This window comes from Aegilops tauschii, chromosome 7 (assembly GCF_002575655.3).
Source record: "Aegilops tauschii subsp. strangulata cultivar AL8/78 chromosome 7, Aet v6.0, whole genome shotgun sequence".
In the NCBI taxonomy this organism is placed as follows: Eukaryota; Viridiplantae; Streptophyta; class Magnoliopsida; order Poales; family Poaceae; genus Aegilops; species Aegilops tauschii.
In genome coordinates this window covers 643,741,294-643,764,596 of record NC_053041.3, presented here as the reverse complement: position 1 = coordinate 643,764,596, position 23,303 = coordinate 643,741,294, and the positions used below count along the sequence as shown (strand labels likewise).

The following is a 23,303-nucleotide window of genomic DNA, read 5'->3' as shown; positions in this document are numbered from 1 at the left end:
AAAAGAAGCTAGGCAGTCTAAAAAGTCCCAATATCTGCCCGTTTCTTCGTATATGTCATCGCAATACGAAAATGGCTCCCTCTGCTCCGCTCGTCCCGTTTTGGTCACACAGGGGCTCGTTCTATTGGAATCCAGCTTTCCATTCGGCCTTGGGCTGCCTTTAAATTAAAATCGGACTTCCCTAAAAAATAATTAACATCCCAACTACCTAAAGAAGCATTTTTTTAGGGAAAAAACTTACGATCCGTCTCCTGTCTTATGTCGCTACATTTCGGCCAACCTGTCCGCTATCATTGATTTTGTTTTACTGAAAAAAGCTTTTGTCCCGCTTTATATATAAAGTTCCACGGCCAAACCGATACAAAGTGATGAGGGAAACCTCTTACGAAGCAGATCAAAGATAGAATAAGATTACAAGAGAGCCCACACTCCATCAAGACACTCCCAAGGCTACTAACTAGAAGAGAGATCGCCCCTCCAAGAGAAACCACCGGACGTCGATGCAACACACACACACACACACACACACACACACACACACCAAGTTGTCGCTGGAGAGGGCACCCCTGCCCTCTCGCTCCGGACCGTGCAACACCGAGCCTGCCTGCAAACAACAAGGACTGAGAGCGATGCCCTCGACTTCACGTGTAAAGGATAGGAAGCTGTCGGCATCGCCCCAAGCCAGAGCTGAAGGAGCTCCGAGACAGGATCCGAGCTCACCCGCCGATGGTGAAGAAATGCAACCGGTGGGCACCTACACCCCACGACAATGCCCCCAAGAGGGTGACGACGCAACAGGACGACGGAACAGGCCGCCGCCGTCGAGACTGAAGACACGGTCAAGGGTTTTCACCCGGAGCCCTGACGCAAGGAGAGATACCACAATGACGCCCCCAACAGGGAAACGACACCCACAGGCATCGCCGCCGTCGGCACCAAAAGCGTTGAACTTTCGCCCGAAGACACTCTCGTGGCACATCGACGTACCACGGTGCAAATACGCCGCCACCAAAACATGCCTCCAGACCACGATCTGGACGATACCCCTGCCGTAGCAATGCCATCGTCAGGATCCCCGCCACCTTGCTCCTCGCTGCCCGCACAGCCAAGGAGAAACACCACCACCACCGCAACTCCTCTCGCCGAAGAGCCGATCGCGCAGACCACCTTCCAGGGCCACCGCCCAGGCATCCCAGATCTCGCTGCCTCCAAGCCCAGCCGAGCCATCGGTCACCGCGTACCGAAAAACGAGATGAAAGGGACCGCCTTTACGCCCTCGGACGACCCTACGCTGCTTCCATAGACCATGGCCTACAACCATGGACCCGAGCCCTCATACCAGCGGTAGCATTGCGAGGCCGGATCTAGCAGGACCCGACCAGCCCACCCCTGAGCTGGGACAAAGGAGCCGTCCACTGGCGCGAGAACAGAGGAGCATCACGCAAGGAGGCCATCCCCACAGTCGGCGGCGCACCAACAGAGCAAGGAAGGAGGAGCAGACCCGAGATCCACGCGGGGTGGCACCTCGTCGCCCAGCCGCGCCTCCACCACGACCGGCTGCCGTCGATGCAGCCAAACCCCGCCACGCTGCTGCGAGATGACCAAATCCGCTTTGCTATGACGAACCATGCCAGCGCCGCGCCCTCGCGAGATCCAGCGCCCCGCGTCAACAGAACCACACGAGAGGGAGGGAAGGCCCCGCCGCCGCCGATGCAGCGCGGGCCTCGCCTGACGGCACTTTCCGACGACGGCGAGGCAAGGGAGGGGGGGTGTTGCTGGCGGCGGCGGAGGTTGGGCGCCCGAGCTGCTCGCAGGAGCAGCACGGAGCCGAGGGAAGAGGAAAAGAATCTGGCTAACCGAGAGATGCTACACCTACAGGCAATTTTCCAAGGAATAAAGCTTACGGACTGTGATGGTATCATTAGATTGGGGAGAGCAAGGGCCCACCCCTGAAATTCAGGGTGGAGAAGGGAATTAGATGAGGCAACGACTGCGCGTAGGACTGGTTCCGTAACTGTTGTCCGTAGGTAGAGCAATTTCGTGGCTAACCCCTAGACCTGGCCATGGGATACCCGGCCCGGCCGGCCCGAAAAAGCCCGACCCCGCCCGGCCTGACCTTGCCCATGGGCCGGGCCTGGGCCTGAGATTTCAGCCCGACGCCCGGGCCGAGCCGGGCTTGGGCCGGACAAATTTGCAATTTAAGGAAGGGCACGGCCCGGCGGGCTTTTGCTCTGATGGGCCGGGCCTAGGCCTGATATTTAGGCCCGACGCCCGGGCCAGGCCGGGCCCAGGCCCAGGTTTTTTGCAGCGGGCTTTGTTTGGCCGGGCCCGACATTTGGCCAGGTATACTAACCCCCCCAGATTTTGTTTTCCCTCTGTAAGCCTCCTTTTTTTGTGCGGCAGATAGAAAACTATCCAATGGAAACCGCAGGCACACATGTTTCATGTTTGGAAATATCCAGCATGTGTACGTCCACACCTTCCACGTCAATCACGCCGTGATCCAGTGGGCACTCCCTAGCATAGTGCTTTTATTTACCCAGCTAAGGTCTCTGATCTTTGGCTACCAGGCCAAAAAGTTTGGAACTCTGAGTTCATCACTAACCTTTTTCAGGAACCGACTGCTTCGGCTATTATTGCAACTTCTATAGTTCTTGATGATAGTAGGGATATCGTTTGTTGGAAGCCCACTCCTTCTGGTAAGTGCAATTCTAAGAGTACATATAAGCTGTGTTTACAATAAATTCATACTGTGCAGGCAAATCAACCAAGACAGGTGAACCAATCAACCAAAGATATTTTGCAGCAGGTCTGGAAGCACAAATTCATGGCTCCAAGGGTCAAAACTTTTGCGTGGCGCTTACTTAGGCATGCTCTCTTAGAGCTGGCAGGTTTTCCTCTCATATTTCTTCTACATGCTCTAGATGTGATTCAGATGAAGATGAAATGCATCTTCTCTTTCTTTCCAACTTTGCTAGAGCCTCTCGATTCGGGCACCCCTGGTATATTAGATCTGATATTCTTGCTCTCAATAAAAAATTATGTTCTTGATATTATTCAGGCTCTAATTAACATGAACCATCCGCAAGCATCTATTCCTAATATATTTACCTTCTTGTGGTGTTTATGGAAAGCAAGAAACGATGTTCTTTTTTGCAGGAAAGAATCACATCCCCATCAGGTTCACCAAGCTGCTCTAGCCATCGCCTCTGTCCAAGATATGCAAGATCCCCAAGAAAACCTAAATTGGGAGCTGACTTCTTCGAAGGAGAAGCAATCTACAACCATACTCTCTCAAGGGCAAGAACAAGTACAGCAAGGCTCCACCTTCAAATCTGACTTGGCTATTTCAGGAACCAAAATATATTCAGATGCTTCTTGGCATAAGAAGAATGTGCCTGGTATGGTGGCAATCCGGCTACTGGTATTGGTGTTCACATCCTCTTTCCCAAAGACGATCCTGATTCAAGAATAATGATTCAAGCCTCTACTCATGATGTTTCTTCACCTCTTATTGCTGAAGTTTATGCACTTCTATTTGCTGCTAAAATCTCTTGCAGGCTTCAACTTCAAGAAGGTTCTTTTCTCATGGACAATCTTACATTAGCAAAGATGGCTGCTTCAAGAGATATCAATAACACCAACATCAACTGGAGGTGCAGACAACCAATTAGCGAGTTCCTTCAAATCTCTCATTCTCTTAATGTTGTTTATCACATCTCCAGGAATACCAATGGAATTGCTCACAATTGTGCTCATCAGGTTCTCAACTCGAGAGTAGAACCTGTCTTTAGTTGTTCACGTTCTTCTCATGCCAATGTACCTTGCCCTTTTTTGCAGTCCCTTCTCAATTTTCAGGTTCAGGGCTATGTAATTCATGCTGTACATTGTCTATGAGTTGAATGAAATAGTAGCGCTTGATGGCGCCTTCCTTGTGTTAAAAAAAAACTCTTCCTCATGGCCTTATCAAGGGCTCCTCCTATACGGGGTTTGTCAAGGCCTTCCCAATTGCGCGCTGCTCTGCTGCATCGTCACGCGCTCTTGTCACAGTCGTCCTCGCCGCCATCGCCAACCTCCTCTTCGCGCTCTCCATCGGCGTTCCCATCGTTGTGCTCCACGCCTTGTCCGTGTCTGTGATGACCTGGAGCTCCATCCGACAGGGGAGGTGGAGAGGAGGACGAGAACATCACAGGGTCGTGGTGGATAAGTAGGATGGCGGCGTTGAGTGCGCTGGGCCGACGTGCCACTCCATGGCCGTGGCGACCAAGTCCTAAATCCTAAACAACAACAGTGGAGAGATCTCCCTACAGTCCGATATACAACAATACATTGGTACATACAAATTGCTGGTATTTCTTGACCAAATTACCTTGTTCTTTCATATGCTGGACAGATTTGGAGCTTACGTAGCATCCAGGAGAATGAGTCAAACAGGTTTCCCTTTTCTTATTTTTAGCTAGGACTAGCACTTTCCGTTCCCTGTGTATACACTGATAAATACCCGCTCATATTGCAATGCATTTGTTTACAAGGTAGATCTGCTTTACCTTAGACCAGTGTTGTTTTGTGGTAATCCATCCATCCATCCATCCATCCATTAATCAACGTGTTGTAATTGCATTGCTTCAACTGAAGAGTTATGTATAAACGAGAATCTGATTGAGGGAAGACGCCTCTCAAGGGGCGATCGACTCATATATTTATAGCAAGATTACATGTCTTGAAGACCAAGAAAGAATCCTATATGCGTATATGTACAACCGTGTGCAAACGGAATACGCGCAGGTTAGTGATACAAAGTCATACTTTAACATCCCCCCGCACTTTGTGCGTCGGTCGAACACATAAACTGTACCAAAAGTCCTCGAAGAGGTGAGACGGCAAGCCCTTCGTCATGATATCGGCAAACTGCTGCGAAGACGGCACGTGAAGAACCCGAATCTGACCGAGAGACACCTTCTCGTGAACGAAGTGGATGTCGATCTCGATGTGCTTCGTGCGACGATGCTGGACTGGGTTACATGCCATGTAAACAGCACTGACGTTATCACAAAAGACAACGTTCGCGGACGGAAGGGGACGCTGAAGCTCAAGAAGAAGCTGTCGAAGCCAGCAGCACATAGCCACGGCATGAGCCACGGCTCTGTACTCAGCCTCGGCACTGGAGCGAGACACCGTGGCCTGGCGTTTGGTGGACCAGGACACCAGGTTGTCACCGAGATAGACACAGTAGTCTGAGGTGGAGCGTCGTGTGTCGGGGCAGCCGGCCCAATCCGCGTCGGAGTAGGCGGTGAGCGAGGAGGCCGGCGTGGAGTGGAGCTGAAGTCCGGGGTCGAGGGTGCCACAAACGTAGCGAAGAATCCGCTTGACGAGGTTGAGATGGGGATCCCGAGGAGCGTGCATGTAGAGGCACGCTTGCTCGACGGCATGAGCAATGTCGGGGCGGGTGAGTGTCAAGTACTGAAGAGCCCCGGCAAAGCTCCGGTACTCAGTAGCGTCAGCGACGAGTGCACCCTCATCGGCAGAGAGCTTGCAACGGGTGTCGATGGGCGTCACACACGGGTTGCAGTCCATCATACCGGCGCGCTGAAGAGGGTCGATGGCGTACTGGTGCTGCGAGAGAAGCATCCCCGAAGCAGAGCGGGAAACTGAGATCCCGAGGAAGTAAGACAAGTCCTCGAGATCGGTCATGGAGAACTCGCGGTGGAGCTGGGCGGTGATGTGTTGTAGAAGCCCGGCGCTCGAGGCGGTGAGGATGATGTCGTCGACATAGAGGAGCAGATAGGCCATCTCGGTACCGCGCTGAAGCACGAACAGAGACATGTCGCTCTGGGAAGCCACGAACCCAAGGCGATGAGCATGATGAGCGAACCGCTGGTACCACGCGCGGGGCGCCTGCTTGAGTCCATAGAGGGACTTGTGGAGCCAGGCAGACGTGCTGAGGGCGCGTAGGGTCGATGAAGCGGGGCGGCTGCTCACAATGAACCACCTCGTCAAGATCGCCATGGAGGAAGATGTTCTTGACATCCAGCTGATGAACCGGCCAGGCATGGGAGACAGCGATGCTGGGCACAACGCGAATCGTGGCCGGTTTGACAACAGGACTAATAGTCTCATCGTAGTCAATACCAGGCTGCTGAGAGAATCCATGAACCACCCACCTGGCCTTGTACCAAGCAAGACCACCATCAACACCAAACTTGTGCTTGAAGATCCACTTGCCTGAAACAACATTACCCCAACCGGACGAGGAACCAGAGACCAAGTGCGGTTCTGAATGATAGCATCGTACTCCTCGGACATGGCGGCTCGCCAAAGAGGGTTCTAAAGAGCAGAGTGATAGGTTTTGGGAACGGGAGAGATGGTGGAGTGTTCGGCCGAGAGATTGAGTTTGTCAATCGGCTGGAAGATGCCACGCTTGGCGCGTGTGAGCATGGTGTGGGAGTTGATGGCAGGAGTGGTGTTGCTGAGAGAGCGGCGGGGATGGGGAGGGGGTGATGGTGGTGGTGGTGGCGGGGAGGGTGACCGGCCGGGGGACGCGGGGTTCGGCTCAGGTGAGGAGGGCGGGGTCGGCTCAGGTGAGGCGGGCGTGTCGTGGATGGACGTGGGGGGTGCGGAGGCCGAGCCATGCATAGCGGGCTGGGCCGAGAAGGCCGGCGCCATGTTGGGCTGGCCCGTCAAGGGCGCGATGACTGCGGGAGCCGGTTGCGTGGCGGCCAGGACTAGCAGGAAGTCTAGGTCGTCCGGAGAGTGATCAGTGCGATTTGTGGCAAAGGGAAAGGTGTGTTCGTCAAAAATGATGTGGCGGGAGATGATGATGCGGCGTGAAGCTAAGTCGAGGCATCTATAGCCGCGATGGGAGGTAGGGTAACCAAGGAACACGCACGCGGTGGAGCGCGATGCGAGTTTATGCGGTGCCGTGGCGGACTGGTTTGGATAGCATAAGCACCCGAAGACACGGAGGTCGGAGAAGGAGGGTTTTTGTTGGTAGAGAAGTGTAATAAAAGTACTCAAGTGTGTGCATGCCAACTTGGCAAGCACGTGCGTCTACCATTTTCTAGATCATCCACAGTTTGTGTCACTCCGTTCCAATTACTTCATTGTGATTTATGGACATCACCTGTTGCTAGCAATTCTGGCTTCAAATATTACTTGGTCATTGTCGGTGATTTTTCTCATTTTATGTGGACCTTCCCCCTTCGCCGAAAATCCGACACCTGTGATATTCTCGTTAACTTTGTAGCTTACGCACGCACACAATTCAATCTTCCGGTCGTGTCCTTCCAAACCGATAATGGTACTGAGTTTGTTAACTCCACCTTCGTCGAGTTCCTTGCCCGCAACGGCATTCACCTACGCATGTCTTGCCCGTACACTTCTCCTCAAAACGGCAAGGCTGAGCGTGCTATTCGCACTCTTAAGGACATCACTCGCAGTTTCCTCTTCCAGGCTTATATGCCCCCCGCCTACTGGGCCGAGGCCCTCGCCGTTGATACCATGTAGAAGTGTCTGCTCTAGCCAATGCAACCAAAAGACCGATCTGATGGAATAGACTAGGCACACATTATACGTCAACACTTCCCCTCACATGTGGCTTCCTCGGGCCTAAACATGGACTGAAAGTGGGCTGCAATTTAATTGTGCCAGCCGGGTCTTGAACTCAAGACCTCTTGGCTCTGATACCATATAAACGAAAATCTGATTGAGGGAAGACGCCTCTCAAGGGGCGGTCGGTTCATATATTTATAGCAAGATTACATGTCTTGGAGACCAAGAAAGAATCCTATACGCGTATATGTACAACCGCATGCAAACAAAATACGCGCAGGTTAGCTATACAAAGTCATACTTTAACATTATGTCCCATATATAGCTGAAATGAAACGGAATTTTACTGAATGCACATGGTAGCAATTGTTGTTTCCTTGGCGTCCATTATTCGGTTCCCATGCATGAGCAGATGAGCTTGGGCTTCATGCATGAACCTACTAAATATGTATGTCGAAACTACAATAGTAGTTGTTAGTTCAATCCACTCTATTGTAATGTAAACATGAAAATTTTCATCTTCCTGGCACTCACCTAGTAGAAAAATAGGCGTGGTAGGTGGGGGATTTCAACTCATGAATTCTCGCTATCCAACTGGGAAAGATTACTTCCTGCCTTTTCTATGCATCCGCCGTTGTAGTAAACCACGTTTAGGTTAGCCTGTTCGGTGTAGCCAAGACCGTGTCGGCTATGTATAGGTGTTATATATGGACACCGATAAGTTTCATACATGTGGCATGCACACATAGTAACTTTGAACTTTTTTATGGCAAATTTAGTGACATGAGGATGACAACTTCTTTTCGGATGACAAGTTTCAGCTCTTCTGGGTTTGTTTTCTCTTTTCGGATGGCATCTTTAGTTGTAAAAAAACGTTAGGGCCAGAGTGCTTGGTGCCACACATGTGACACTTATCATTTGGGTTATATATACCTATATGTGACTACCCTTGTCAGCCAAATAAGAAGAAATAAACAAGCAGGATTGTGTTTCTATTACCGTGTCTCACGTGCTTTGTGTTCGCATGTGTTTTCCTGCTTTCAGCCGATCGATCTTTCATTGTGCGTGCATCAGCTAGCATCTCAGAATCGATCCACCGGGTTGTGTCGTAAAGAAACTGGTAGAAGCCAGGCCAGCTTACGTGTTCCCAATGGAAAGACTCAACTGGTTGGATGGGATCGGCCCTCCGCTGGGTTTTATGTTGATCACTCCTCCTTCCGATCTGGATCGTTAAGAAACATCACCTCTTCATCATCATATATGTTTTTCATTGTCACCATGTCTTCATTGATGATGATCATGTCGACCTGCTCATGTCCATCACTAGCGTACTCATCTGCTGAGGGCTAGAGGGTAGAAGACCACCTTGCGTGACCCACTAATGCCCTATGCGCGTTGAGTTCGGCTCATATTTATTCCATTGCAAAACACGAGCTTTGTTCATAGAATTGCAAGTTAGTGCAGAAAGGGGCTCACAGAAGCGTTGTGCTATAATGTGATGACCAAGCTCGTCGTCTTGAAATTGATCACATTTGTCGTGAATAGATGCACAAGATAACAACCATCACAGATGGTAGTGAAGGATAGAAGTGGCACTTCTCATCATGGATGGATCGCTCCGGGGTGCGAGGATTTTTTTTTCACTTGATGCAACACACAGGCATGTTTGCAAGGTGTAGGCTGTAGCTAGGGAATGGTGGCCGTCACGTCCTGCTCCACGAGATTAGTTTGAAAACAAATAGACATTGACTTGCAATGGCATGGTTTAATGGCAGTTGTGTGTGCTTTGTTCGAGAGCATCACTTTGCAAGGTGTAGACTGTAGCTAGGAAAGGGCGGCCGTCACGTCCTGCTCAAGATTAGTTTTAAAACAAATAGACATTGACTTTGCAAGGTGTAGACTGTAGCTAGGAAAGGGCGGCTGTCTATCACGACCTGCTCCACGAGATCTATTATATTATTAAGACAAGAGACAAACGAGCTTTCACGTTCTTCCACACAGATTAAATTTTCTCTGCCGTTAATTTCTAGATATAAACGGCTGTGATTTAAAGATACAACATTACATACAAATATTTGTGTAAAGGGATATGTTGTGTTACCGTTGCCAAGTCTATCACGTACATGTGGTCAAAAAGAAAAGAAAAAAGTCTATCACGTACCGTGCCTATGATGGAATAGTGCAACCGTAATCACATATATGTCCGCACGTACAATTGTCTAATTTTGGTTTGTGCAAATACAACCTGTCAAAAGGATGCAAACGTGAGGAATAAAAGTGGAAACCGGAGTTGGATCACATCACGTATGAATATCTTAGACTATGGAAGGGATAAAACTTCCCTAAAAAAAAAGGAAGGGATACAAGCTTCCAATGTTTCATGATTTTTTCTCTCGACAGCTTCAGTTGTTTCAACTTAATTTTGGAACGATTGCTCTACTCCCCAAGAAGACAGAGGCTGTTCGTATTGAGCAGTTCAGGCCTATCTGTCTTCTAATGTTAGTTTCAAAATTTTCACCAAGGTCGGGACTAATAGGCTTACGCAAATTGCGCACTCTGTCGTGCAACCGTCCCAAACCGCTTTCATGCCGGACAGGAACATCCTGGAAGGGGTTGTCGTTCTGCATGAAACACTCCATGAAATCCACTCAAAAAAACTAGACGGAGTTGTTTTCAAAGTGGACTTTGAGAAAGCATACGATAAGGTCAAATGACCCTTCCTTCAACAGGCATTGCGTATGAAAGGTTTTGATAAGGCCTGGAGACACCAGGTAGACTCCTTCACGCAAAAAGGAAGTGTTGGAATTAAAGTGAATGATGACATAGGTCAATATTTCCAAACACACAAAGGACCGAGGCAAGGGGATCCGATGTCTCCTATTCTCTTCAACATAGTGGCCGATATGTTGGCAATTCTTATAGGAAGAGCTAAGGATGCAGGTCAGGTAGGCGGCCTCGTCCCGCACTTAGTAGACGGAGGTGTATCCATCCTACAGTATGCTGATGACACTATCATATTCATGGAGCATGGTTTGGCAAAAGCACGAAATATGAAGCTCGTGTTATGCTTGTTCGAACAATTGTCCGGGTTAAAGATTAACTTCCACAAGAGCGAGCTGTTCTGTTTTGGAAGAGCTAATGCTGAACAAGATGCGTACAAGCAATTGTTCGGGTGTGAATTGGGGGCTTTACCTTTTACGTACTTAGGTACACCAATTCACCATCGTAAGCTAACCAACAGAGAATGAAACTGCATTGAGGATCGTTTTGAGAAGAAATTGAACTGCTGGAAAGGCAAGCTTATGTCTTACGGAGGTTCCGGTGGGAGTCCGGAAGAGGCTAGAATTCTATCGATCATGCTTCTTCTGGCAGAGTGATGAACTTAAGCGAAAATACAGACTTGCTAAATGGGATATCATCTGTAGGCCGAAAGACCAAGGGGGTCTAGGTATTGAGAATCTAGAAGTGAAGAACAGATGTCTCCTTAGCAAGTGGCTGTTTAAGCTTTCTGTCGAGACGGAGGCCACTTGGGCTCAGATCTTGCGGAACAAGTACCTTCACTCCAGAACCTTGTCCCAGGTGACAGTGAGGCCGACTGATTCGCCTTTTTGGAAAGGACTGATGAGAGTTAAACCACTCTTTTTCAATAGGACAAGATTCATAGTTGGAAACGCTAACGCTACGAGGTTTTGGGAGGATACATGGCTAGGGGAGACGCCCCTCGCGCTCCAATATCCTTCTTTGTATAACATTGTTCAGCGTAGAGACGCTTACTTTGCAACAATTATGCAGTCAACTCCGCTGAATATTCAATTTAGGAGGACGCTAGTGGAAACCCGTTGGGAAAATTGGCTCAATCTTGTCAGAAGATTGATGGATGTTCAGCTGTCTCAACAGCCCGATCATTTGTGCTGGAAACTAACTAAGAATGGTGAATTCTTGGTTAAATCCATGTATTTGGATGTTATCAACTCTAGTGTGATTCCTAGATCGAAACACGTTTGAAAAGTTAAAGTTCCTTTGAAAATGAAAGTGTTTATGTGGTTTGTGCATAAACAAGTTATTTTAACTAAGGATAATTTGGCAAAACACAATTGGACACGATCTACCAGATGGAGTTTCTGCGACCAACACGAATCAATCAAACATCTCTTTCTGGATTGTCCTCTGGCAAAAATTTTGTGGCCGTCGGTTCACACAGCTTTTAACATTACTCCACCGAATTCTATCAACACGTTATTTGGGACGTGGCTTGATGGGATTGATTGCGATACAGCAAGACACATTTGTTTAGGAGTATGTGCTTTATTATGGGCAGTCTGGAATTGCATAAATGATTTGGTTTTAATAGAACAACAAATATTCACTTTTTGCAGGTTATCTTCAGAGCCACTGTGTTGATCCGTATGTGGTCGCTACTCACTCCGACGGAGGCCAGGGAGCGTTTGGTTACTGGGTCTATCCGATGGGAGATGGTAGCACGGGATATTTTCAACCGGTTTGGATGGCGGTCATGTAATAGGATAGGCATGTAGTGCTCTTATCTTTTTATGCCAGCCGGTTGTGGCTTTTCCATTTTACTGTTTAGCTCTTGCTGAGCCTTTTTTCGCTCGTTGTTCGAGACTTGGAGACTTATGTTGGATATTTTGCTTATTAATAATATTGGCCGTATGCATCATTCTGATGCAGAGGCTGGGGCATACCCCATTTGAAAAAAAAAACAACTTCCATCCTATAATAAGCTAGCAAAATTATCGTCCTTTCTTCCCGAAGGTAAAGGAGACGGTGAATATAAGGGACTCCATCGTAACCGTGCATAACAAGTAGAGGAGACAAGGTAGGAAAGTATTACTGTATTACCCCTACCTAACTCTAAATTTGAATCATATTGCAGCCATCTTCACGGTCGAACAGGCGGAAGGCGAGAAGCTCCGGCTGTCAGCAGGGCCACCGGCTATGTTGGGATTGTGGCCACCACCAGCTCGAACAACTATCGCTTCTGGAAACACAGCAATATATACTACAAGCAGCGTTGTGGAAAGATTAGCTCGAGAAGACGAAGAAGAGGATGAGAATAAGCATGCTCGCAGGAGGCCGTGGGTAAGCAAGGAAGGATCATCCGACGTGAAGCTGCTGGAGAGCGAGGTGGCTGCAGTGCCGGACAACGACTGTGCATGGTGTGCTAGAGGAGCAGCAGGCGGCTCACGGGCATTGCGCGTACATGCAGCAGCTCTTGTGTCTCAACTGGGTATGGTTCAGGTCATGCGGGCGGATATGGATCTTGGAATGCGGAAAGCGCAGGCCGAGATAGAAAGCATCATCCGCGACGCCGCACAGGCAGAGTCGCCGGCTCATATGTGATTGGTGCTTCGCCACAGCCGTCACGACTCATGAGTCGATTTGCATAGTGTTGCAGTACGCACGACGTGCGGCGCATCGGACACGGTTAGTTTTGTGTGACTCAGGTTATGTACGTGGGCCTTTCCTCTGATATTCATAGTAAACAATTGTCAATATTTGGACGAGCTCCCAGGTAAAAATAATTAAATTTCACTAAAAAGGGATAAAAATAATTAAATGTTGAAATGTTTGAATTTCTGATCATGTACACATTCATCCCTTGTGTGCGTTAAATTTCATGATTACCGGGTTGTTTCTAGAGCATTCTTTTTTTCAGGCATAAGAAATATTATTTTTCTAAACAATGTTACACGTGTTTGAAGCATCAAACAACCCATTTGGCAATCCAAACAATTAAAAAAACATTTCGTACTATAACCTTTCTGTGAATTTATACAATCACCTTTTCCTTCCTTGAGTAGCTTCTTGATGGAGGCCGTTAATCTGGTAGAGTTATATGTTTGCAACATGCTGGAAAACAAGAGTATGTGGTGATGACGCATGATGACCCATCAATTCTTGATCGAATCAAAGGTTTCCAAGCAACATGAATGTAGAGAATCAGACGTACATTCCCAATGACAAAAAATCTAGAAAGGTTGCTGCTTGGTAATGGCCGATAAACATTATAGTTACACTACCATGCTTACATCACACATTTGTTACAAGTGCTTTGCACATAACAGAGTGGTTATGCCCAAACCATAGTCACGGTGCACCACTTCCAAGACATAGGAGTTGGGGTTCGGAGAATCAAACCAAGTAATATCGTAAAATCAGATTTGATGTACTGATTGAACCTTTAAAATATGGAAAACGAGAAGAAAAGTATGTTACCCGAGACTACAGCCACAATTGTTTCGTAGTGACGGTTACTGATGACACATGCCACTCTAAGAGAATATCATTGCTTCATGGATAAAGAGGTCTGTAGAAGAGCAAAGAACCCAAAATAGTGTACATAAATTTAAGCAATATACCTACATAGGAGTAGAACTCAATGGCATCACTGTAATATTAAGTTGTTATCTATAAATGTGTTTTTCTTTTTGAAATATCATATTTAAATTTAAAGTTTGCAATTATCACGACATAATGTAAGGTCATATATAATTGTCGAACTAACTTTTAGGGCATGCAACTATTCAACATTTTATGAAACACTATGTTGGTTTTACCATGCTGAAAAACCAATACTTAAAGTGCCAACAAACGGCTGTCCAAAATACAAAAATAGTGGATAAAACAAATAGACGTTGACTTTCAATGGCATGGTTTAATGGCAGTTGTGTGTGCTTTGGCTGAGAGCATCATTTTGGGATTGAACATGTTCGGAGGCATGCAGTCAGGTGGACACATCGACCATGGTGATGAAGGCAATAAGGACGATTAGAACAACACGGATGAGGCGCTATGTTCAAATAGATAACATGGACATGTGGAAGGGTCTTGAAGCGTGTTTATTGTATTAGGAGCATGCAAGCTTTTTCTCCCGTTGCAATGCACAAGCATGTTTGCTATAGCTAAAAATGTGTCCTCATAAGGTTTCTCTCCCGTGTATGTATATAGATTCCACTAAAGGCTATCTTAGCACAGGTCACACACTGGCTATGATATAGACTGCATACGTGGATAGATTACACAAGGCACGAGTGATTCTATTTCAGGGCCAAATATAGATTGCATACATGTATAAATGAATTATGAAACCGATATAACATGTGAGACACGTGACCTAGAAAACAACATAAAGCAGCACATGTAGGATCTGGTGACAAGCTCCTCATAAATATTCTAGATCTTTTATTATGAATAACTAATTATAAACTAGAAAGTTTTAGCCAGATATTTATAAGACCATATTCTTTAAAGATTCCGACTAAGGTATATCTAAGAATAAACACAAAGAGATATAGACTATGTTCCCAAAAAAATACAAAATATACGCAGTTTTGTGCTTCTTATTTTCTTACATTTTAAGACGCAATGTACTTAAATAAAAAGCATATAAATGTAAATTTCATTACAAATATAGTTCACATGCAAAAAAATACAAAAATAGACGTTCCAGCTCGAACATAAAAAGACTCTTAATGATCTAATTACTTATTATAACAAAACCTCACGACTAAAAAATAAGTAAGAAAAATTGGTATAAATATTTAATTAACTTCGATGGGGGAGAGGGGCATACACCAAAATTAACATAGCAGAGGAGAAGTGACGAGGGAGACGCCTGGATGAAACATCTATGATGACCACCCCAACATCCTCACTGCCCAGAGCGAAAGGGCCACCGCTAACGATGACACTTTCACCTGGTACTATCTACACACCCTACAGTGTAGTCGGATAGGAATTGCCAATATCTCCTTCAAATACCCACCTCCACCGCCCAAAGCCACAACAACCAATTCCCAAACCAACCCGAGCCGATCAAGGCATGGAGGAAAGCGACGAGGAGAGGAAGGTGCCCACAGCTCTAGCCCCCCTGCCGCTCCCGCCTCGATGGACGCCGGACACCTGGAGCTCCTCGGGGTGCTCTGCCTCTGGGTGAGGGGTCTCGCCCCATGGATGCTCCCCCGCTACTTCCTCTTCAATGTCAACGTCTACAACTACCATCTGCAAAAAACTTCTGGCGACATACCCCTGTGCGACCCCGGCGGACGGGAGCTTGGCCCTGTACTTCATCAATGTGGTCCGCCCCAAGACAGTAACCGACTCGAGGAAGAAAAGAGTTGTCCCCAGAGGCACTTGGAAATCTGAGTGATGCCCGCTGCCGCTCGTCCCCGAGGGAACTCGGTATGCATTCTCCTTCACTGTGTTGGGAACGCGGGGAGAGGAAATTCGGCAAGGGTACATAATCCAGGAACTCAGCCTTAACGGCGAAGAGGGCAAACTCGACGGCCGCAACGACATGGCGAGATCCAAAATATATCCGAGCCCCCGTGGCGACAAGGCCAAGCCCATATCAAAACCCGTCTGCGCGTCATCAAGAAAGAAGAGGAGGATCCTTGACCCTGCCTATTCGGCCCCTATCCCCCGCACTAGCTCTCCGGCTCACCAGGTTCCCTCCCCTGCAGCTCCTCCCCGCCTAGGGGGCCTCCACCTCCTTCACGCCTCCTCTCGGCCAGGGTGCCGCCTCGACCTCTTCCGTGCCTCTTCTCGGCCAGGGTGACGCCTCGACCTCCTCCATACCTCCACTCGGCCACGCCAGACGGTTTCTTATTCTGGAGTTAGCCCACTTTCCGCTTGTAGGGGAGGATTTCTTGCCTCAGAAAATATTCAGGGCTTCGGAGGTTGTTTGTACAAGAAGAGTGCATGTTGACTACGACGACATCATTCTGCTGCAGAAGAAGAAGAGGCTACCAGCAGGTCGGGACTGTTGGTGTTTCAGTCTTCCCTGCTTTGTTTGTTACAAATTGATGATCAGATAGTTACTGTTTGTTGCATACTTGGAATTTTTCTGTTCCTTTTCATTAATTGATAATTTCCTATAAAAAGTGTCATTCTGGGATAATGCATGCGTTTAGGCTTTTCACTGGTGCTTTTATTTCTGTAGATATGTGAAGCTTAGAGAGCATCTCAAGCCCTGGTGTGCATACCAATCACCTAGCATTCACCTACGAGCAGATGAACGCGGCGACATCGGGTTTCCCACGAGATAACTTCCTGGGAGAGGGTCGGTTCGCAAAGGTTTATAAAGGTGTGCTGGACAGCGAAGAGGTTGGTTCATGTGTTGATCTATGAGCAGTTCAATGATTGCAGTCATGTTCGATGCTTTAGCAGTCATGTTCAATGATTGGGATTCTAGGATAGACATATTTGTTTAAGAGTATATGGCACACAGCTGTATGAGAAATCCAGTTGTTAACCAATGGAAAAAACGGGTTTATGCTCAACGCTTGCCATTGCAATCTAACCTTTTACCATATAGTATTTCCAAGATGTATGATCGATACGATTCACAGAGTTCAGTGATAGTTCCAGTATCAATATGACTACTGGTTGTAGTAGAGTAGCAGGCCAACCAAAGGATGACAGGCTTTGATTGGTGATAGCAGACATCATGTCATCAGTGAGACAAGGGTGACCTTAGAGAAGTATAGCTCCACAAAAATTACCAACAATTATGCCTCAAGCTATATGTCTCAATTTCCATTCAACGAATTGTGTGGCAACCTTTTTTTAGGGCTTAAATCTCTAGCTTATAAATTCATTGTGTAACACCTGTTTTGAATGTAGCGACTTTCACTATTCTATAGGGGGTAGTGCTACCGGTATAATCACATTTGCAGTGATAAAGCGAATGTATTAAACTAGGAAGATATTTTCTTACTAAAATGTTAGTCATATGAACGACTGTGTGAAGAGAAGTTAAATGTGACGCCCTCGATTCAATCGTACACTAATCATACACGCAAATGTGTACGATGAAGATCAAGGACTCACGGGAAGATATCACAACACAACTCTAGACACAAATTAAAATAATACAAGCTTTATATTACAAGCCAGGGGCATCGAGGGCTCGAATACATAAGCTCGAAAACACAAGAGTCAGCGGAAGCAACAATATCTGAGTACAGACATGAGCTAGACAAGTTTGCCTTAAGAAGGCTAGCACAAAAGCAACATCGATCGAAAAGGCAAGGCCTCCTGCCTGGGAGCCTCCAAACTACTCCTGGTTGTCAGCGGTCTCCACGTAGTAGTAGGCATCAACGGTGGCATCTGGCTCCTGGGTTCGGACATCTGGTTGCAGCAACGAGAAAGAAGAAGAACGGGGGGGGGGGGGGGGAAGGGGTAGCAAAGCAACCGTGAGTACTCATCCAAAGTACTCGCAAGCAAGGATCTACACTACATATGCAACATTATCAAAGGAAGGCTGTATATGTGGACTGGGCTGCAGAAATGCCAGAATAGAGGGGAGAACCTAGTCCTATCGAAGACTAGCATCTTCTGAAAACCACCATCTTACAGCAACGGGAGGGAGTAGAGTAGCATAAAGTAAAGTAGTAGTAGTGTTATCAACCTCGGCCAGAGATCCTTTCTCGACTCCCTACGAGAAAGCAATCCCAGAGCCATATTATCCAAGTGTCACCACGATCCAATTCTCATCACCATCCAGTTCTCATCACAAGTATCCAGTTCTAGTTGTATCCATCGGGATACAACTCCAAGTGTCCGTTACCGTAGGACAGGCTATCGATAGATGTTTTCTTCCCTGCAGGGGTGCACCAACTTACCCACCATGCTCGATTAACTCCGGCCAGACACACTTTCCTGGGTCATGCCCGGCCTCGGCCAAACAATACGCCGCAACCCGACCTAGGCTTAATAGAGAGGTCAGCACGCCGAACTAAACCTATGCCCCAGGGGTCATGGGCCATCTCCACGGGAACTCCTGCACGTTGCATACGCGGCCGGTGAGCAGACCTAGCTACCTCCTTCAACAAGGCAGGTGCTTACGCAGTCCAACCCGGCGCGCGCCGCTCAGTCGCTGACGTCTATTATGCTTCGGCTGATGCATACGACGCAGAACGCCCATACAATGCCCAAGTGATGGTTAGTGCTATCAGGCCAGAGGCCCCTCGGATCAAATATCCAAATCGTAGTGGATTAGGAGCACGCGGTAACAAGCAGAGACTCACGAAATATGTGACCCCGTTGCCCCGTCTCCAGGACTTGCGGCAAGGACTAGGATTGCTCGGCCACGCCTCGTAATTATCTCGCGGGCACCCTCCGGGTCAACCCGACTCCTCATCAATCGCAAATATGCTCGCGCGGGTACCCCTCAGGGTCGACCCGTCTTTAGTAACAGGGTTCAGTGTAAAGTCATAGTAACCATAGTAACTGTGTGTCCAAACATCAAGGGGAAAACCCAAGGAATCACCCCCGATGAATTCCACTCGATGTAATCATCAAGGTGAACGTAAGAGGAACCACCCCCGAGGTTCACACTTGAGGGGTTGCACGACAGAGTCGTATCGGAAGTGGTTAAGGCGGAATCACCCTCGATGACCACGACCGAATAGCTACACTACAGGGTTAACATCAGAAGTGCTGTAGAGGTCTCACCCTCGCACTCGATAGTAGCCCAGTAGTGTCGAGCAACTCAGGGGAAAGTGATGTGCGGTCTCGGGGCCTGGTCTTCAATCCCGTTGATCGGGTCTTCGATGATGAAGCAGGGGCAATAAGGACAAGGTGGGGGTCACTGATGGATCACTATCCAACCTATACTAAGCAGTTTAGGATAAGCAGGTAGGTAATAATGAGCAGGTTACAAAAGCAGGCTATGCATCAGAATAGGAGCAAACAATAACAGTAGCAAAATCTAATGCAAGCATGAGAGAATGGAATGGGCGATATCGGGATGATAAAAGGGGGGGGGGGGCTTGCCTGGTTGCTCTAGCAAGGAGGGGTCGTCGTCGACGTAGTCGATCACAGGGGCGGCATCGGTCTCGGGGTCTATCAGAGAGAAGAGGGGGAAGAAACAGTAAATATAAGCACACAAATGCAACGCTAAGCATGACATGACGATAAGCAGAACTAGGGTCGGCCTAACGTAGTACTACACGTTGCAGACGAAGGGGATAAACATCCGAGGATGAATTCCCGACGTTAGGTGGATTCCGGACAAAGGAAAAGAGGGGGAAAGTTCCATGTTCAGCATGCTAGGGGCATGTGACAGATGAACGAACCACGTATCCAGATTCGTTGGATTTTTCTGAGCAAATTTCATGTAGAAAACATTTTCATCAGAATTACGGTTTAATTACTATGATTTTTGCAAGTTTAAAACATATTTTGGAATTACTTAAATTAACATAAAAGGAATATGACGTCAGCATGACATCAGCAATGCGTCAGCATTGGGCTGGCCTGCTGACTGGTCAAACTGACAGGTGGGGCCCACCTGTCAGCCTCTCTGGCTTAAACAGTGGGTTAATCTAATCTAACAGACTGATTAGAGGGTGGGCCCCAAGTGTCAGTGACTAACTAACTACTAATTAAATAACAGATTTTAACTAGCAGTTTTATTTATTTATAAAACGTTTTAAACAAGTGAGGCCCACACGTCAGTCTCACTGGGCAGCCTAGTCAGCAGTTGACTGGGTCAACCCAGTCAACTGCGCCATCACGGCCCACTAGTCAGTGACTCAGGGGCGGGGCCCACTCAACCACGTCGGCGTCGGCACCGGAGAGAGCCCTGGCGACCAAAACCGCGGCGGAGCATCGCCGGACTTCGCCGAAAAAATGCTATAGGGCACGGGGAGAGGTGGGGCTAGGCGCGTTCGAATGGGCGTTCGACGCCGCATCCATCTACGGTGGCGGCGCGGCCCGTAACAGGCTGGAACGGCAACGACGAGAGGCGGGGCGGTCGCCGGAGTTCGGCCGCATTCGGATTTGGCGCTACGGGGCTCGGCAGAGCGCGGAGATGGGTGATTCGGGCTCGCACGGGCGTGATGAGCACGAACCCGAGCTCGTTTGAGCTCGACGGGCAGCGAGGGCACGGCTACGAGCTCGTCGGCGACGAGGTGTTCGGGCGCGGCAAAAGCGGCGGTTGCGGCTACGAGGAGAGGTCGGAGAGAGGGGGAGGCGATGCGGCTGCTCACCGTGAGCCTGTAGGTGTGCAATCGTGGGCTCGGGGGAGGCTCGGGGTGGCCGAATTCGACGCCGGCGTTCGTCGGAGCAAAGGAGGAAGGAGAGGTTGCCGCACTCGTTGTGGGGGCTCCTGGCTTGGTCCGGTGGTCGAGGAAGACTTCAAGGGGCACGACGGCGCTCGGGGACTCGTCGGAGAGGGACGGGGACAACGGTGGCCCCGGTCAGCATGGCGGATGGTGCAGGGCGCGTCGGCGAGGCGGATCTGGAGGAGGGGGAGGGAGTGTGCGAGGGGATAGGGACTGGCGTGAGTGGGGGGGAGGCAGGGCAAGTGGGAGGCGAGGGGGCTGAGGCGTCGGGGCGGTGGAGGCCTTATCCTCTCGTCGGGCGTCGCCTCCGAAGTGGTTGGATGGCGACCGCGCCCGCGGTCGCTCGAACAGGAAGGCGACCGGGGGAGCTGGGCTGGCTCGGGTCGGTTAGGTGGGCCGGCACAGGTGGGTTCGGTCCAGGGAGGGGGTACGGTGGCCAGCCGGGCCGACCAGTTGGCCGAGGCCCAAGGGTAGTGGGGGGGGGGGGTTCTTATTTATTTATTTATTTAACCTTTCCCGTTTTCCTCTGATTAGGGCATTAACCACTTTGCAAAAAAATGGTTCACCACCAATATTAACAAATGAAAAATTTGCCACAAAATGAACATTTTAGTTTGCATATTTGAGAAGTTTGAATTTTGACTTTAATTTGAATTTGAGATCTGGGCTGGATTAGAATCAAAGTGAGATTAGCAACAGTAACAATGATGACAAGGCATCATTAGAAGGGGATTATTGTAGCATGATTCTCGGGGTGTTACAAATCTCCTCCACTATAAGAAATCTCGTCCCGAGATTTAAGGGGTGGAGTAAGGGGGAAAGACTCGGGAAGGACGGAGCTCAACACAAGATAGTTACCTGGGGACTATCTCAGTGAACGTTGCAAAGAGGCATCTCTCGAGTTGAAATTCCAGGAAGTCATCGAGAGCAAAGTGAGGTGCAATAAGAAGCTCCAACCAGGTAGGCAATCGTTTGTTGCCTGAAACAAGGGGTGAAAGGGGTTTAGAGAAATGGTAATAAGTATTGCGTCTGATACAAGAATAGATCGCCACTCGGAAGCCGGCTCGGGATTTTCATATGAAGCCAAGCGTGAGAAATAACCTTAGAAACAAGGGTGTACAGGAGAGTCAGGTTTCGATCTTGTGGAACTGTGGGGTATGGGCCCACCATGTGGGTTAAATGCAGGAAGGCGCTAACATCTTGAACGGTCATTATAGCAAGGCAGGTCAGAGGATAGCCTGTCAGTTATGTTGGCAACAAAGTTTGGTACCAAGGGCGTGGGACGAAGAGAACCATTTTCCTGCTCGTAAGACGAGGCAGACCAATAGGCAAAGTTCTCGTCCATCGGTGGTTACTGGAATGTCATCAACAATAGTAACAGGGTCTTACTGACAGAGTTTTACACCGAGGTGCTTACTTAAGCAGGGATTTATCTCTGCTCAGACAAGTTAGATTACAAGAAAGGTGAAACAAAACAAGGGAAAGGAAAATGTGATTTTTATGATAATCAGACCAATGGAAAGGAAAGGTGTTTATACCCAAGTATTAGAGTATAACTTTCCCAAGGAAAGACAGGGCATGACAGGGCTCCAAGTATTAAATCATTAGACAAAGGGGTAAGGAATTTATGAGGTTTACCCATACAACGGTGTTTGGATAATTGATCAAGAACAGTTAGCGTTGCACTCCCAATGTTCTTATTGATGTTCGGAGTACCACTGTCATGCTTCGGGATAGCATTAACATGGTCATAGGTAAAGATCGGACCTTGGGAATACAAAGGATCAATCAGGAATTTTTAGAACATCTCATGCAATTTTATTAGGTAAAAGATGAGAAGGTGGCCGATGGGTTCAGCAGCAATCCATCGACATGTCACAAAGGATGTATTTCGAAAAGTATATGAACAAGTTTGTGTTGGGGCGAAGGCATAAATGTTGTCGATGATAACACAAATCATCGAGGGGCAAGCATGGTATTTCTCATCATGAATATTGATATCCTGGAAGATTTCAGAATGTTGATGATGATCACCACAATTGTGGAGAGATTTCATGAAGATGTAATCGATCGGCGATGACATCAACTCAAAGGAATGATGAAGCAAAAGGTTATTGGAACCACGAGTATGGCACAAACTTGAAATCAAGCTTGTTGTTCAAGGCGAAAAGATATGACGAGGAAAATCGACGTAGGCTTAGCTCATCATCAGAAATTGTGCTCCGGGAAGAAGGACCAGGTAGCACAGTTAAAATTTAGCACGATAATGATATAGCCGATTGGGCTAGGAATGACTTGAAGGATTATTAAACTCATAAGCAACGAAAATTATTTAGAGTTATTGAATCGAAGTGTGGAATTGATTCACTTATTGGCGTTCTTGAGTGACTAACAACTCAAACCCCGGGAAATCTGAAGCCGATGAGAAGCAATACCAGATGAAGACTCGTAGGAAGCAACACGGTTCTTTGTTATTCTCGAGGTACCGGAGGGTAATACTCGAAGGAAGATCAAAATAGAGGTTGCGGAGATGCATTGATCTGTAGAAGACAAGTGCTTTAACTTGTCCGAGAAATGGAATCAAAGGGGAACAATCGTGGTCAGAGCCACGGTTGCAAAGGACCAAACATAGATACTGTATGAACTTATAATAAGGGGATTATT

The 23,303-nt window shown here is 48.0% G+C and overlaps 1 pseudogene; it reads left to right on the top strand.

Moving 5' to 3' along the window:
• The first annotated feature begins 15,456 nt into the window (after positions 1 to 15,456).
• The window catches only part of LOC109749915 (probable serine/threonine-protein kinase PBL7), an 82,230-nt pseudogene continuing 74,383 nt past the window's right edge, over positions 15,457 to 23,303 (top strand).